Here is a 17,926-nt window from a genome sequence, read left to right as displayed (position 1 = left end):
CCATTTAACTTCGGATCATTCCTTAAAATGTCTTCATATTGGTATAGATTTTACCAGGTTTAGTTGCTCCCTAATTTTATCTTTAAATCGTCTTATTGTACAACCCTCATACTGCTTTGAGCAATTTGTACACGTAAGTAAATAAACCACTGACTTCGTGTTACAATTTATGTAGCTTCTGATCTGATAAGTTTCATGCATTATACTGCACTCAAACTGACTAGATACCCAAACTGCTGAACATGTTACCACCTTACTGACCCACATTAATGCATTCCTATGTTTCACAACATGTGCCATTATACGTTTCCTTAGCAAAAAAAAAAAGGGATCAATGCTCAAACAGATTAGAACCCTGACTAGGCTAACCCCCAACAACCCTAAGCCCCAACAACAAAGCTTTTGTAGCTACTTTTACTTTACAAATGATTCAGGATATGTCCCTTGGGACACCTGCTCCATTAGCAGTCACTACACACCTGCATTGTGGGACCCACACAAACAGTAGCCAAAAACTCCTTGATACAACACATAGTAATGGGCTACAGAACATGACAAAGATGCTTTCTGTGGATTGAGATGAACCTTGCGCCGGTTTGATGAATGGCTCCCAAGATTTTTAATTAAGAAAAGTTGTCCATGTAAGAACACAATGTCTATGCCTGACTACATCGCCCTAGTGCCACCATGCCTTGGCAGGTTTAATAACACACACCCCAAAGCTCTAAATTAGTAACACTTTCCAACTATCCATCTCTTAACTTTTCTTTTGCCTCAGGGAACTCACATTCATTTGCAATCAATCCCATGCCTTCAGCAGGAAAGGAAATAACAACATAAATAGATAATGAAACACCACCCACTGGCCCTCCATTCACATCTTGAAAGTATTTTCTCTTCTCGATATTGCGCCTTATCAAAGGCTTGAACTCAAATATTTCACTGGTCATAGTTTTTGGTTATCTCTCACCAAAATATTGATTCCAGCCGGCTAGTTCTCTGGCTAGATGTAGATGGTGGTAGTCAGGGTCTGACCGGGAAAAACCCCAGTGGGCTCTGCAGACCCAGACCCAATCCCCCAGGCTGCTGATCTCTCTCTCCCTGGACGCGCTCAAGGTAGGTTTCACACCTCTGTAGGCGGATGTGAGGGTGCGGTGATGCATTGGAGATACTTCTGTATCACTAATGTATCTTTGTTGGCTATTAAGATACATTCAAAATAATTACTGTGCCCCATTCTCAGGCAAGCGGTATTAAAGTGATACTGACACTAAAAAAATTGTTATTCAAAATATAAATGTACGTCAAAAGTTATCTATAGCTCATGTTGATCGTTTTTCCACTGATAGTTCTGCTTATGTAAGTAATTGTTACTTGAAATTCCTAAACCTGACTGTTTTGCCAACCTGACTGTCCCTTCTCAACATGACAGGTAGGGGCAGATTTATCAAGGTTCTTCGAAATACTTCGAAATTCGACCATCGAATGGCTTTACTTCGACTTCGAATGTCAAAGTCAAAGTTTTTTTCACCGTTTTGCGTCGAAGTAAAATCCTTCGAATCGAAACGATTCAAAGGATTTCATCCATCGATAGAACGATTTTTCTTCGACTTCGAAAACTGCTCTAGAAGGTCCCCATACACTAACATAGCACTTCGCAGTGCCGTGCCAAGTCAGCCGGACGCCCTAGGCAACCTGGCTGACTACGTAGCCCTCTTCTCAAGCATGTGTGCGCGCATGATGGGGATTCCAGAGTCAAGCGTGTGTGCTCACTTACACACATGTGAGCGTGCTTGCGCGCAGCCGCGTGCCCGACGCTGATACCAGAGCTGCTGCCGGCGGTGGTGGACACGAGTCCGATGTGTGTTTGTGTTTGCACGGAAGAGCGCAGCTAAAAAGGTAAGAGGAGCTGCCAGAAATGTGAGACACAAGGGTCTGAGCTAGGGGAAGGCGGCAGAAGAGGTAACTGCCTGGCGCCCCTCCACCTTTGCACCCTAGGCACGTGCCTCTTCTGCCTACCCCTAGTTCCCGGCCCTGGCACTTTGGCAGGTTTAATTTGGCGACGTATTGAAGTCGAAGTTTTTTTAAAGATACAGTACTTCGATTATCGAATGGCCGAATATTCGAACGGTTTTACATTCGAATCGAAGTCGTAGTATCCTATTCGATGATCGAAGTATCCAAAAAGTTACTTCGGAATTTTTTTTTTACTTCGAAAATTCCCTCGAATTCACTTCGACCCTTGATAAATCTGCCCCGTAGAGTTTCAAATGCTAACGGACTACCGAAGCTCAAATATGGCAGCCCCCTCGTAGAGGAACATAAGGGTGAGAAAAGTAATGTAAAAGCATAAGGCAAGTAATTTTATGGCAAAATTATACAAAGACATTATTAAGATAGATGTAAAAAAGGTTTAATTTCTGGTGTCAGTATCTCGTTAAAGGCACTGTACGCATGGGTTTTGCTTGTCTTGCTAGGCCCTCCTTTTGGCTCTTTCTCATTCCCTTGAGCCTCATGCATCACTTCCAATGAGGGAGCAGACAGAACAGCAGCCATTTTTGCCACACAGACAGCCCAGCAATGAAGCACAATGGTAGCCACAAACCTGTCCCTAACAACGGCACATTGTTCCCAGTGGAGCTAATTTATCTCTTGCAGATTGTTTTAGCTTGCAGAAATATGACACATCCCTAAATATGCATTCATGAATATTTTGTAAAACAAAATTTCCTTATATAAACTTTCTGGCAGTCTCACCCTTGGATCTGCTATTAATTTCCCTGCTCACCTTCTCATGTACCATAAATATAAATGCCTCCATATTAAATTTAGCCTTTTCTGTCATTAATATAGAACTGTCAGGACAAGTTTGGGGTCTATAATGAAACCAATGTGAAGACCGGAGCCTCCAGCACTGGATATTCCATTATAAATTGTTACAATACAGGGGGAAACTATATACCGTACATCAATCCTGAAAAAATATGCCTACTACAGCCTGCAGAATAACAATAGAAACTGTATTACAGGTATGGCATGCATTATTGGGAATCCCATTATCCAAAAAGGCTGTCTCCCATTGACTCCATTCTATCCAAATAATTACATTTTTTTAAATTGTTTCCTTTCTCTGTATTAATAAAACAGTACCTTGTATGTTATCCCAACTAAGATTTAATGGGAGGAAAAAAAAACTGTTGTGCTTAATTAATGTTTAAATAATTTTTTTAGTAGACTTAAGGAAGATACAAATTGTAGAAGGATCCATTATCCGGGAAAACCCTAAGCATTCTGGATAACAGGTCCAACACCTGTTTTATTTTTTACAATTATATTTCAAAATTGCTTTCACAGTGTTTTTAAATCAATTATAAATAGGTTGTAGCTCACCTTTAGTACATGTAGGTGGATTCTCCTGCAAGGTGTCCTGTGTCCACACCCAAATTGATACAGTCAGTATTATAATAGAAAGCAGGACAAATCCAAGGCAGTAGCTATGACTGCAAAGTGCTTTTATTGGGGAAAAATGCTCCACAACATGTTCCGGGCGTTGGCCCTTTATCAAGTGTCTTTATCACAGTGTTTTTAAGTAACTGGGGAAATGTTTAAAGGACAACTAGAGCACCAGCCCAAGCGCTGTATATTGTGTTTCTACTGGGATGTATTACTTGCTTTAGACTTTAGACCTACTGTTTAGTGATGAGTGAATTTGTCCTGTTTTACTTCACCGAAAAATTGTGAAATACATTGAAGTCAATGGGAGTCAAATTTTTTTTATGCATGCGACAATCTTTTCTCTTTCCAAATGCATTAAAGTGAAAGTCTTGGCGACTTTTTTTCGTCTCAGTGATCTTTTTGTCCAAATGCATGAAAGTCAATGGGCATTTTTTCTTATGGCAACTTTTTTGTCTCAGAAACAATTTTGTCTTGGCAACTTTTTTTGTCATGGCGAAATTTTTAAGGTGGATTGTTGCTGTATTTCCGTGAATCCATGCCTGACGAAAATAAATTGCTCATCACTACTACTGTTTGCTAATATGGGCCTGCATTCCTCACCTCCATGATGCCTTATTCATTCTGAGATATTAATCTTTGTGTTATTGAACACTATAAGGGGGCATTACATAATCCTTTTGCCCAAGGCTTATAGAAGCAGACCAGAGACTTGGGGTACTGGGGGTTATAGTTGTTTTTTGAGCACATATGAACAATGTCTCCAACTCAATAACAGAAGCTTCATATACTACTCAGGGCTGGTGATTTGCAGCTAAAATCAATTGAAAAGATTTAGGTAGAAGATTGGTGGGCTGTGGATGCAAAGTGGTTCTCCATGGAAAGGCATAATCATAGATGACAAAATCTATATAACAGTTAGGTGTATCCATATACAGTCCAAAAGGTAAACAGAGACAATATAAGGGGGTTATAGTCATAGTATAGAGTGAGCTTAGTACTGACTGTTTTGCCAACCTTACTGTCCCTTCTTAACCAACCTTACTGTCCCTTCAGTTACAGTTTCTAATGCTAAATGTGCTACTGCTGCACAAATATGGCAGCCCGATTGTAGAGGAGCATGAGGTTAAAGGGCATGTAAAGTCTAAAATAGAATAAGGCTAGAAATGCTGTATTTTGTATACTAAATATAAGCATGAACTTACTGCACCACAAGCCTAATCAAACAAATAATTTATGCTTTCAAAGTTGGCTACAGGGGGTCACCATCTTATAACTTTGTTAAACATCTTTGCAAGACTAAGACTGTGCACATGCTCAGTGTTGTCTGGGCTGCTTAGGGATCATCATAAACAAAGCTGCTTGAGTTCTGCATGGCTGGGAAGTAAGGCGGGGGCTCCCCCTGCTGTTCATAAGTATGATTGTTTCCCTGCTCAGCAGTTAGGGACCATCTGACAATTCCTATCCACAGCAGTAAATTTAACAGCATACCTTCAGGTTTCTTATAAAAACGGTACAAATTTTTTAATTTATATTAAAGTATATTGGAGATAGGTTTATTTTTCATTTGCCCTTTAAGAAAGTTAATGTAAAAGCATCAGGCAATACTTTTATGGCAAAATTATAAATAGCATTCAAAGATAATGTTATGATAGATATAAAAAAAGATTATTTTCCGGTGTCAGTATCTCTTTAAGGTATGGAGGGTCAAATTATGGTGGATAAACCCCTTAAAGGAGAAATAAATCATTTTACCAAAAATAACCCTACCCCCACCCCACGTAGAACCCCCCTCCCTCCTGGCTGCCGTGAACCATGATGCTGTGACTCTGCTCCAAGGGGTAAGTAAAAAGTTAGGGGCAATTCCCCAGGGGGGCAGCTAGGCTGGGGGGAGGAGGGAGGGGCATCTACGTAGGGTGGGGGGGGGTAGGGTTTTTTTGGTAAAGGGTTTGTTTCTCCTTTAACAGGAAAACCCCAGTTCACAAGCATTCTGGATAACAGGTCCCATACCAGTATGCAAACAAAAAAAAGGGTATTGATCAATGTACATTTCCTAGTCCCTGTTTTATCAGCAATTTAATATCTATGCATGTGCATGTACTTTTAAAAAAAACGGGGTTTTTTAGTGACAAAGATCTGATCATAAAATTGGTAACCCACCATACCATGTCAAGGTAAATCCTTTTCCTGTATGTCCTATGTACCTTATATACCTTATGGGATGACAATTTAGTAGCACTGCACTGTAGTCATTAGTCCATAGTCAGTAACACCTCAACAAGAAACATATAAATTCTATGAAATGCTATAAAAATGCTTAAATGATATTTATATATATACGCAGTATTCCTTATTGTAACTCTTTGAAGTCAACCGGACTTGTTTAATACACTAATCCCAATTAGGCAAACACCAATCCACTAAGCACATCATACAGATGATATGAATACATGCCACTGTATGGCTCCCGTGCTCACCATCTTTTTGCACCATCTTTAGCACTGCCCCCGGCCGGAAAATTAATTTTCTATAATTTACAGAGTTTCTTCACCATTTGGGGGGGGGGAGTCTTTCTTCATTAACAAGGGACCCTCTGCCTACAGCTGACACTCATCCCAAGGTGTCCCTACCTCACTAACTCCTGCTTGTTACATGTTCTTCTCTTACTCAGATCTTTGACATTAGAAAATCTGGCCCCTCTAGGTACCCATTGGAACAATTAGAATGCTCTGCCGGCAGCAGTAACTTAACTGTGGGAAAGATCTCTATCATTTTATAGCACAGAGTATCATTTCCAGCTGAAGTGACTCTACACTTTAGTGCAATGTTCCTTGGAATGTTTAATCCAGGAACCTGCTGGCTGCCATTGTAAGCAGACAAGGACAGCTTTCATCTTCCCAGCCATTGTTTCCACTGGAACATGAGGCCTGGCAGAGAATGGCACTGCGATTAAAATCGACATTTCTTTGAGAAACACTGATTTCATAGGCAGCAGGAACCTAGGTATCCAACTGCATATTGCTCTAAACAAGTTCCTTGTTACAGATCCATACTGTATAGTTATCTGACAATGAAATCAGTTATTTCTACTTTTATGCAACTTTGTTTTAGTCCATGGCCCACAGAGCTCACAGTCAGATTTCCAGAGTCCCATGTCAGATGCTCCATAGATAGGAAGACATTGAGGGCCTTATTTATCAAAATCTGAGTTTTTCAGAGTACTTTATTAAAAATAGTCTGACCAAACTAGAATCCATGATTTGACCTTATTTATTATTAAAAAAAAACAATTTAATCTGATCTGGGAAAAACTTGATAAAATCAAGTGAAAATCCAAATTGTATGATTTTTTTGGTTTTTTTTTTTTTGCCCAAACTACATGAAATAATTGGATTTTCTGGCAATTCTAGCACAGACGACAGAAACTCCTGATCGACTTATATACAACCTCGCAGGTCTAAGAGGCCGGATTTTCGAATTCTGACTTTTTGTAGCATTGGGCTTTAATAAATCCCAAAAAATTTTGTTTTTTTTCCACTACAAATTCAGACTTTATAGTTAAAAAAAACGTTTTTTTTTCGACTTTCATTCAGACTTTAATAAATAACCCCCTCAATGTCTTCATATTATTAAAAATTTGGGAGAGCACTCAAAAGGCATATTAATGCTGTGGTTGTTCTTTTATTTGCCGAATACTAGTATACAACATGTTTCGGGCCTGTGTGCCCTTTATCAAGTGTTTCCATAAAACCAAGGTATTGAGTTTTTTTGGCCACACCCTTTTCAGGTCAGGGCTCTGCTTCCGCCTGTAGCAGCCGCCTTTGGCTTCGGTAGGAGCCCTCAGCTACTCAGATGCCGCCAGGTCTTAATAAGAGAGGAGCAAAGCAAGAGTTCTGGACAGGCAAAAGGGAACGGTCGTTACCAAGGTTTTGGACGGAATGCACCAGTTCAGGGAATAGATGAAAATTGTTGTCAGGCAGGCCAGAGTCTGTACAGGCAGAGTACAAGCAGGGTCAGACAGGCAGTGGTCGATTCAGGCGGAGTTCAAGCAAGGTCAATCAGGCCAGGGTCGGTACAGGCAGCATTCAAGGGATAGTCAGACAGGCAAGGTTCAATACCGGTAGAATCAGAATAGGCAGGCAGGCAAGGGACAGATTTGGCAGAGGTCTGAATAGTAAGGCAGGTAGGCAGGGGTCAAAACAGGAATCAAACAGGACAAGAATCGCACTCAGGAACTAACAAATTAGACCTAACGACAGGCAATGCGTTTGAGCTTAAAGCCCCTTTAATATTTGAATTTCACACCACTCAGAGTGATGATGTTACAAGTATAATGTGTAAAACCCAGAATTTCTCTCCGCGAGCATCCTAGTGATACCAGCATTAGGCAGAAGTACCACGTGGCGGGCATCCATGCCGGGCACTAGAACACCAGGGTGAGCGTTCCTTACAGGAGCTCAGTTAGCAAATAAGAAGCAAACAGCCAAATGGTTGCTAGGGAAAGAGCAAATGCTCATAAAATTAAGGTCCAAACTGGGCTTGTGGCTATATGAAGTACACATAACGTTGGTGGCAATAATACAACATATTATTACATTTTTTATTTAGGGAAGTGTGAATTGAAATGCTAAAGATTAACTCGCCAGATGATATGTGTTTACTCGAGATTAAAAGTGCCAAGAAGGCAATCTTATTACCAAGCTCACATTCATAACAGAGACCTCTCTAGGGAACATCCCATCTACTGGGAAAATAACAGCAGCGCTTAAAGGATTTGTTTACCAGGGAGAGGATGATACGATCTAACAGTCTACATTCTATGTATATTCTACTAAATGCCAGTTGGGTTCGAACTGAATGAGCTTTGACTAATGCAAAGAATGTACTTTTGTTTTTATTGGTGATTCAAATCCCACTTGCTGTTTTGCATTAACCAGAAGAGCCAAGTACAACAAGCCTTGCTCTTATGGGACTCGGCCCTGCAGTAACGCGGTGATAAGAAAACAGCCATTCTCTCTCTCTCTCTTTGGATTTTTAAGAGATATCCTAGAGAGAACAAACACCCACATATCCCACTGGGCTCTGTTAAAGAAGTGCTTCACAGTGAAACTTCGATTTTAATTGTTCGTTCCTGTTCTGGCACTTTCACTGCTTGTTTCACAGCGGAGAGGAAACAGTGGCAGGACATGGAATTATTGGCTGTTTCAACGGCTGCTATTATCTTTTTAGCAAGTTGTTTTCTGCTGCTAGAAAGGAAGAAAATATCTCTTTAGCCTTGATCTCCATGCCTACTAGTCTGAAGAAAGACACCATTCCTTCCTTTATAAAATAACTTAAAAAGGTATACTGTCATGGGAAAACATATTTTTTTTCCAAAACACATCAGTTAATAGTGCTGCTCCAGCAGAATTCTGCACTGAAATCTATTTTTTAAAAGAGCAGACATATTTTTTTATATTCAATTATAAAATCTGACATGGGGCTAGACATTTTGTCAGTTTCCCATCTGCCCCAGTCATGTGACTTGTGCCTGCACTTTAGGATGGAATTAATTTCTGGCAGGCTGTTATTTCTCCTACTCAATGTAACTGAATGTGTCTCAGTGGGACTTGGCTTTTACAATTAAGTGCTGTTCTGCCAGCTGTTATCTTGAGTTAGGGAGCTGCTATCTGGTTACCTTCCCATTGTTCTGTTGTTAGGCTGCTGGGGGGAGGGAGGGGGTGATAGCACTCCAACTTGCAGTAAAGCAGTAAAGAATGATTGAAGTTTATCAGAGCACAAGTCACATGAGTGGGGGCAGCTGGGAAACTGACAATATGTCTAGCCCTATGTCAGATTTCAGTGCATAATTCTGCTGGAGTAGCACTATTAACTGATGCATTTTGAAAAAAACATGTTTTCTCATGACAGTATCCCTTCAAAGGGGTTGTTCACCTTTAAATTAATTTTTGGTATGATGTAGAGAAAGGTATTCTGAGACAATTTGCAATTGGTTTTCATGTTTTATTATTTCTGGTTTTTATGTTATTAAGCTTTTTATTCAGCAGCTCTCCAGTTTGCAATTTCAACAATCTGGTTGGTAGGGTCCAACGTATCCTAGCAGCCATGCATTGATTTGAATGAGGGGCTGGAATATGAATAAGAAAAGGGCCTGAATAGAAAGATGAGCCATAAAAAGTATCAATAATGATACATTAGTAGTCTTTCAGAGCATTTGTTTTTTAGTCAGTGACTCCCATTTGAAATCCTGAAAGAGTCAAAAGAAGAAGGCAAATACTTCCAAAACTATAAAAAAAATGAAGACCAATTGAAAATTTGCTTAGAATTAGCCATTCTATAACAAACTAAAAGTTAACTTAAAGGTGAACCACCCCTTTAACGAAATGCACTACATTAACATTTTAATTCTTAGACTTCAAGGGGGTTATTTACAAAAACTATTTTTTTCCTCATATTTTATCAGAAACAAACCCGACCTACTGTAACTCCCATCCGCGAATTTGGCTTATTTATTAATATTTCAGTTTGAAAAAATCAGATATAAAAAAGTTGAGTTTCAATTTGAATCGGACGATTTTATCGAATTGCCACTTGAATCTATAGAATTTTTACAATTTTAAAGCAAAAAACAGCATCAAACCATCAATAACATTTTCAAATGGATAACGGGATGGCTTCTATTGGCTTTTACATGAATTCAACAGGTTTTAGATGGAGTATTTTTCTAATTCAGACTATTAGCAGCTTCTGGGAATAATAAATCTTGAAGAATTTGATTTTTCCTCTGTAAAAATTCGAGGTTTATTCACTAAAAAAATGGAGTTTTAATAAATAATCCCCTATATGTAAAGATACAGCAAAACCCCATAAATCTTTACCTGAATGGATAACTTACCCAATAAGTAGCTAAATTATGTTGCTTTCCCTTAAAGAATACTCCTAAAATATTTTTGATTGGCCTAACCCTCCTAACCACTCCTGTCCCTAATAAATGCCTCTTACAACTCCTCTACCACTTTCCTCTGCCATGACACTTTGCCAACCAATACACTGGCTTTGACTACCATTCAGAATACAATTCAAATTGCTGGCCCTGAGGTTCAAATCAAATTAGAACTCTGCCCTACATATCTGAATATGTATCTGAAAATGCTTCCAACTAAACTAGTTAGAGGGATGGAAGACCTAAATTATGAGGGGAGACTGTCAATGTTGGGGTTGTTTTCTCTCGAAAAAAGACACTTGAGAAGGGGACATGATTACACTTTACAAGTACATTAGAGGACATTATAGACAAATAGCAGGGGACCTTTTTACCCATAAAGTGGATCACCGTACCAGAGGTTCTTCACAGTCAGGACAGTGAGGTTGTGGAATGCACTGCCGGGTGATGTTGTGATGGCTGATTCTGTTAATGCCTTAAGGGGGCTGAGGGTTAAAGAAAACCTTGAATTTGACCCTTGAATTCGAATTCGAAGGATTTTAGCGCAAAAGATTCGAATGAAAAAAGTTCGATCGAACGATAAAATCCTTCGAAGCGAACAATTGGAACGGTTTTAAGAGATCGATCGAAGGATTTTTATTTGATCAAAAAAAAGCTTAGAACAGTGCTGGGAAAGGTCCCCATAGGCTACCATTACAGCTCGGTAGGTTTAAAGTGGTGAAGTATGAAGTTGAAGTATTTTTTAAAGAGACGGTAATTCGATCATCGAATGGACAAATAGACAAACGATTTTTACTTCGAATCATTCGAATTTGACCAATGCGATGGTCGAAGTACCCAAAAAAATACTTCGAAATTAGAATTTATTTTCACTCGAATTCTTCACTTGAGCTTAGTAAATCCGCCCCTGAGAGTGGCTTGGATGATTTCTTGGACAGACATAATATCCAAGTTTATTGTGATATTAAACTGTATAGTTAGTGTATGAGTATATATAGTGAGTGTATGGAGGGGCCAGTGTGTTTATGTATGGGTGCTGGGTTTCATTTGGAGGGGTTGAACTTGATGGCCTTTTTTCAACCCTATCTAACTATGTAACTATATAAGTACTCACCAAACTGCTTGTTACATTCTTATAAACCTTAACATATAAGTCAATACCTACACTGAACACAAATTCAAGAAGACCTTCATAGAGCTGCCCCCCCTTTCCTTTTCTGAATTCTGATGTACAAACCTTCTAATGTCCATGCTACATTAACTATGGAAGAAGGTGAAACACCTAAACACGTAGAATAGGCTACAGCCCCACTAACTGGGAGGAACACTCTCTTTCTAACTTGCAGAAAGAACCTCTCTCTGCAGCATCTGGATTACAATATGGTTCTTTGTGGGCAAAGAGACTACTTCATGGTAAAGGCTTATATAGAGTACCAAGGACAGCACATCCTAGGATCTTAAGACTAGATCACTATCAATAACTTATTTGGTAGAAGAGGACACAGAACTATGCATATTTTAACCTTTAAAAGTCAACAAAACTCCCCTTTAAGAAATGTAAGAAATGACAGGTATTGTACTTCATATGCTGGACGGCAGCATGTTGAACGTTCCTGATTTAGAATAAGAGACTGCTTCTACAAAATGAAAATGTTCCCAGCTGTCTTCATGGTTAAATCTACTTGGGAACATCCAAAAGTATAAGGAAAGAATTTACTCGCGTTTGCAAAAGTAATAATAGAAAGGCAGAAGCCCTGGGAACAGATTTGCTGACTTATAGGTACATTTAATGTAAAACTAATGGGCTGTCTTAGGATATTAATATTAAAAACGGCATGGTGCCTTATATCTCCAATGCATGGCACATAAAATGTCTGACGATATGTACTTCCAGTAGGGTGAAATGTATTGCAGTAGTCAGACATCAGAAGGTTATATGTTTCCTCTTCTACTGGAGATATTTTCTGCATGAATTTATAATAGGATTCACACTTAAAGGGAGACTGTCGCCAGAATACATAGTATAGCATTAGAAAAAATGTTTTTTCCTTTCCTGCAGAATAAAAATGATTGGTACTTTTCATGCTTACATTGGGAAATCAACATTTTGGTACAAACGAAGGGAGATGTCCCAGACCTAGAAAGTGCCAAGTCTATGCCCCTTCTGCTTTCTGGTAATGGGAGATAAAAGGAAGTTTAAGACTTGTATGTTAGGGCACCAATGTATGCAAAGTTTGTCCAAATATCTATTCCCACACTATAGCCCAAAACAGTGTAAAAATTTTATATTACGTTAATGGATTTTGAGCTGAATCCCCTATTCTAGCATCAGTTCCTTACTTTCTTCTTCCCCACCCCTTTATGCACTTGAGTCACTGCTTAAGATATTGCTGAGCACTTTAAAAACAAAACTGACACTATAAGAAACAATATTGTTCAGCAACTGAGCTGAGCTAAGAATCCTCCTCTGATCCGGGCACCTCCCTCTCTTAAATCATCAGTCACTTTTGTGCTTCTTCTTCCCTGTGACTGAAGAGACTCTCCTTGCCTCAAATACTACCTGCCCTCTCAATCCTATTCCTTTAAAACTTCTCTGCAATTCCAATTCCTGTTTAATCAAAGCCTCCATCCATCAACTTAATCTTACAGTGTCACTACTGTCTTTGCCTCCCAAATAAAGCATACACACATCACCCCTATTCTGAATCCCTCCCCCCTTTGGAGCCCTCCATTCTTGATAACTGTCATCGTATTTCTTTGCTTCCCTTTATCTCTAAACTGACTTAAGCTGGCCATAGATGTTGAGATTTTTAAAAGATCAGATCCTGATCGTGAGACCACGATCTTCTCAGAACGATCGTACGATCGTACGAATCTACCATCAACTAAAAAGACCAATTTACCAGGAAAACAAAGGGGAGCTGCCTGCTTGGCCCTGCAAACATAGAGAGATTGCACTGGGACCGACAAAGATTTTTTGACCTGGCCGATCAATTTCCCGACAGATGTCGGCCGAAAAATCGTAAGATGTACGATCGTTCGAATACCACTAACCGCACGATAATTTCGAAGGATTGGTCGGGCTTCCCTAAAATAGGTCGTTCGGCAAGAAGAATCGTCGCGTCTATGGGAACCTTAAGTATATAACCAGCTGACTGGCCTGACCACCTACAATGGTTTAATAGTCTACAGAAATCACTTTTACCAATGACCCGGTGTCTGCAAATACCTCAAACCATTTCTCCTTACTAATTCTCCTATCTCTCAGCAGCTTTTGACTCCTTCAAAACCCCTCTCTTCCTCAGCCCTCCCCCCCATTCTCTTGACTTTTGTGACCCTGTACTATCCTGGTTTACCTCTTAACTTTAAAATCAATGTTTTACTGTCTGTGGAGTGGAGCTTTATCTTCTCCCTTACCCATCCCTCTCTTGGAGTAAATGTCCTAGACCCCTTATTATTCTCTTTAAATTTGTCTTTCCTTTGCCATCGATTTAATTCATATGATTTGTAATACCACCTCTAAGCTGCCAAAACTTACATTTGTCTCCCCTCTCCCAGATCTCTTAACTTGGGTCTCTTTTTTGTCAGCCATTTCTACTTAGATAGCCCAATGATACCTTAATTAATTAGAAGAAGCCCGAAGAGGATCTCTCCATGGGGCTCGCTGGAATAACCGCAGGCCGGTGCAGTTTTCTGCTGATAAGAGCACCGGCCCGGGTTTCAGGTAAGTAAATACAATCACTTGGGGATGTCTAACATTTGGCACCCTCAAGTGCGAGACGACTTAACTTCTTCATTAAATAATGTTTTTTCCCCATTTAACACCCATAACATCCCTTAAATGTCTTTAACAATGATACTATCTCCCCCTTCGTCCAGACCAAGTGCCTGAGGTTGTCTTGATCTTGATATCTCTGCCTTTCATTCCTCATGCCCAATCATGAATAAAATCATGTCACTTTTAACTTAGAAACACTACTAAAATACCTACATGATACAACCTATCATACAAGATGCCACCAAAATGCACTTTCTCATTATGTCACGTATTATTTAATGCAACAACCTATTAATTGGCCATAATAAATGCAGCCAGACTCACCACCTTACCATCTGCCATGCCATTCTGCTAGTGGCTTCAGTGGCCTCTGGATAAAATTCAAGCTGCTGACTTACGTGGTGCTCCATTATTGGCTCTCTGTAGAATGTGCCCCTGCCAGCTGCCTTGGAATGATGCCTATAATATTCAATCATTCAATTTCCCAAATATTATACGAAATACTTTATAGAAATCCTAAAATACATGTTCCAGGTGCTGTCCTGATTCACATATGTTGTATTTTATACAGATATTTCAGCCTCAAAAAATTGAACTATGGCTGGTCTAGTTTTGAAATGGCTTTGGCCTATCTTTGGATACTTTTGATTTTTTTTTTTCATAATAAAACATTCCCAGGTCATATGTACCTGGTACAAACTCTACACATTTTCAGAATAGCAATGCTTCTTTTGGAACTGTACAGGGGAAATTGGGACCACTGGGAGGTATGCATTATCTTGACCAATGAAGAAATGTATTTTTCTGGTCGGGAATCCATATAGCTGATTCCTGTAAATCTCAAGCTAAGCCAGAGGGACATCCCCCAGTTCCAAAGGCAGCCAAAATGCAAAAAAAATCCATCAAAAGAAATATGTCCCAAGGCTTATTTGTAGTAAAAATAAACTATTTATTAATATTCACATTAAAAATTGGTACATACTGGCCCCACCTTACGCGTTTCGTACCCTCCGGCACTTAGTCACAGGTGTCTCTCTCAGTAGCATATTGAACACAGAATTTCAACCAAGGTAATCCCACCCATTTTTTCTTAAAACCAAAAGTGAAAGAAATTTGTCACACAATTTCCTGGGAAGCCAATTTTTTAGGCACTTTCTAGTGACTTATTAGCTAACCTGGGATCATGGCCTGGTGCTTCTGTTCTTGTTCCGGGTTTTTTTGGGGGCCCCTAAGGTCAAGCTTATCTGGTGATGATAGAAACCATTTATAACACATGCATTTTAACCCTCCCTGAGCAGTTCCACTAACCAAACCAGTCTTTTAAGACCTTCATTACCACTTCCACCACATACAGTCTCTGTCCCTTCTCCTAATCAACCCAATCCTTGCCCCATGACATAAGTAATCTGCCCTGAATGCTACAGACTGATAAAGTGCTTTCAGAAAGGTAGCAACTTTAGGTGGGCCACTGATACCCAAGTCCAACACTGAATAGTACTCTAATGAAAAGTATTTTATTCTGTAGAGGAAAGGATTGTAGCCTTGGGGTCCCAGAATTGAAAGGGTGGGCATGATGCAAAATGGTGAGCCATTTGCATCTCTAAAAAAGTTAGGGATGCACTGAATCCACTATTTTGGGATTCGGCCAAATCCCGAATCCTTCTTGAAAGATTTGTCCAAACACCAAGCCCAAGCCAAAACCTAATTTGCGTATGCAAATTAGGGATACAAAGAGCAAAAGAGAACCATTCTCTGTGTACATGGTTAAAAAAAGTTTTACCTTGTTTGTGTGTCAAAAAGTGACGTGATTTTAAGGATTCAGTTCGGCCAGGCACTTGAATTAGGGCAATTCCGAATTCTGAAAAAGGGCAAATCCCAAAAACAGTCCTGGATTCGGTACATCCCTAATACTTTTCTAACTAAACAATTACGGCAATACAACACAAAATTAAAGAATACTAAATAACAGGGTTTATTGTGTTTTTGATAAAACTTAAAATATTACAGTAACAGCCAAAGACAAACGGTACACTTTACACTTAGGGAATCAATAGAAAATATTGTTTTAATTACAATGCAATATAGAACTTTAAATAGATTCGAAGCACTAACTCCCCTTGGGAAACAGGGTTTTGACAGTATTTTCCATTGTTGCGTTTTAGGTCACTATAACAACTCATTTCTGTGCATGATGTCAATCTATACGTCTGTCTGTCTACAGCTAAAAACTCCACCCATCTATCTAGTGAAGAGTGGAGCCGCAGCATAAGTCCATTTGATTAAATCTATATTGCAGCATTAGAAATCATTGTCTATTGGGCAAAGATGTTTCAGGAGTGATGAGCCCTGTTTATTGGCTTTGGAGCAATACTGAACATCCAATGGGGGGGGGGTGCAGCTCTAACAATAAATGAGAATGCAGGTGATGTCAGTGATATATGAAAAAGCAGGTCTCTAGTTATCTTAACATTCCTTACATTGTAACGGGTTTATCAGTGCTGGCACATATCCAGCATATACTGCAGTATTGTAGGCTATATCACATAAATAAATATTTACATGCTATACTTGTAACAGGAATAGCTGAAAACATGAAAACATGAAAAGACATAATTTCAAAGTGTTAGGTAGATATTCTTAGCACAAGCAAGTTCTAATACCAATAGATATTGCTGTATATAGCCAACCAACTGCCCACTGGCAGTCGTCCAGTTCTTGGCTGCCTACAGCTGTGCTGGGAGTTGTAGTTCATCTACAGTTGGGCTATACTGTTAATAACTAGTCTTTATACATAATTAATAGCAAAGCTAAGGCTAACAGTTATAGATATCCTCATTAAACAGACACTATATCATAGGTGACAACATGCAGCCCTCCGGCTAATGCTAAACTGCCAGTCCCAGGGGGCGAACATCTGGATTAGATATTGGACAGGCAGCAGAGCAGATAGACAGCCATACAGAACTGATTAGTGGGTTCAAAACAGATAATAATAATAATAATATTAGGGTCCACTAGTTGGATTGATTGATTGATTGATTGATTGATCGATCAATTGGCAGTACCTATATACTTCAACTAATAATTGTAGAAAAATAGTAATGACAGAAAGAGAGAGTAACAAAGCAATGCCAGATAAAGAAAAAACAAAAAAAGAAAAGAAAGAAGAGGCTGATATCACAGGGAGGGGAATGAGACTTTTCTAGTTGTAATATGAACTCAAGCCCGGAGCTCAGAGCCAGACAGCCGCTGTCTGCCAATCATTCAGTGCCATTCCTCTAGATGCCAATCAGTCTGTTCCCCGTGCCACCCAGACAGAATAGGGAGAACTCCTCCCAGCCTCACCTGCACTCAGCACCGTCCTGTCTCCTCTGTCCTTCCCAGGCGACTGCAGGAATCAGAGCCGGCAGGAGAGTGGCACACACTGGGCGAGCAGCTGCAAGCGACACGTTACCAGGGGCAGCCAGACAGGGCACACACAACTGGGTGGAAGAAGCCAGACTAGGCACGGACATTGAGCATCAGAGACTTGGGGAGCAGGTGATGAGCGAGCAGAGTCCTCCTCTTAGAGTAAAGGAGGATGAGGAGGGAGGAGAGAGGGAGAGAGACAAGGGGAGGGAGGGAAACAGGAGGAGAAAGTGGTAAGTTGGATGAGGCAGAACACAGAGGAGGGAGTGGAAAAACATTGCCCAGGGTTGCCAGGTCTCATTCAAATGTAGGCAAATATTGCCCAAAGCCATTTAAAAAGTAGC

General features: G+C 39.8%; 1 protein-coding gene across 1 annotated transcript in view; it reads right to left on the bottom strand.

Moving 5' to 3' along the window:
• Window positions 1-17,715, bottom strand: part of cntn4.S (contactin 4 S homeolog) — a 212,638-nt gene extending 194,923 nt beyond the window's left edge. Inside the window, exon 1 of the mRNA XM_041591294.1 lies at window positions 17,520-17,715. The gene's annotated coding sequence lies outside the window, so the exon portion shown is untranslated. The remainder of the gene's footprint in view (window positions 1-17,519) is intronic.
• Window positions 17,716-17,926: the final 211 nt, after the last annotated feature.

Source organism: Xenopus laevis, chromosome 4S (assembly GCF_017654675.1).
Source record: "Xenopus laevis strain J_2021 chromosome 4S, Xenopus_laevis_v10.1, whole genome shotgun sequence".
Classification (NCBI taxonomy): domain Eukaryota; kingdom Metazoa; phylum Chordata; class Amphibia; order Anura; family Pipidae; genus Xenopus; species Xenopus laevis.
The sequence above is the reverse complement of the archived record's forward strand: the minus strand, read 5'-3'. Positions and strand labels throughout refer to the sequence as shown.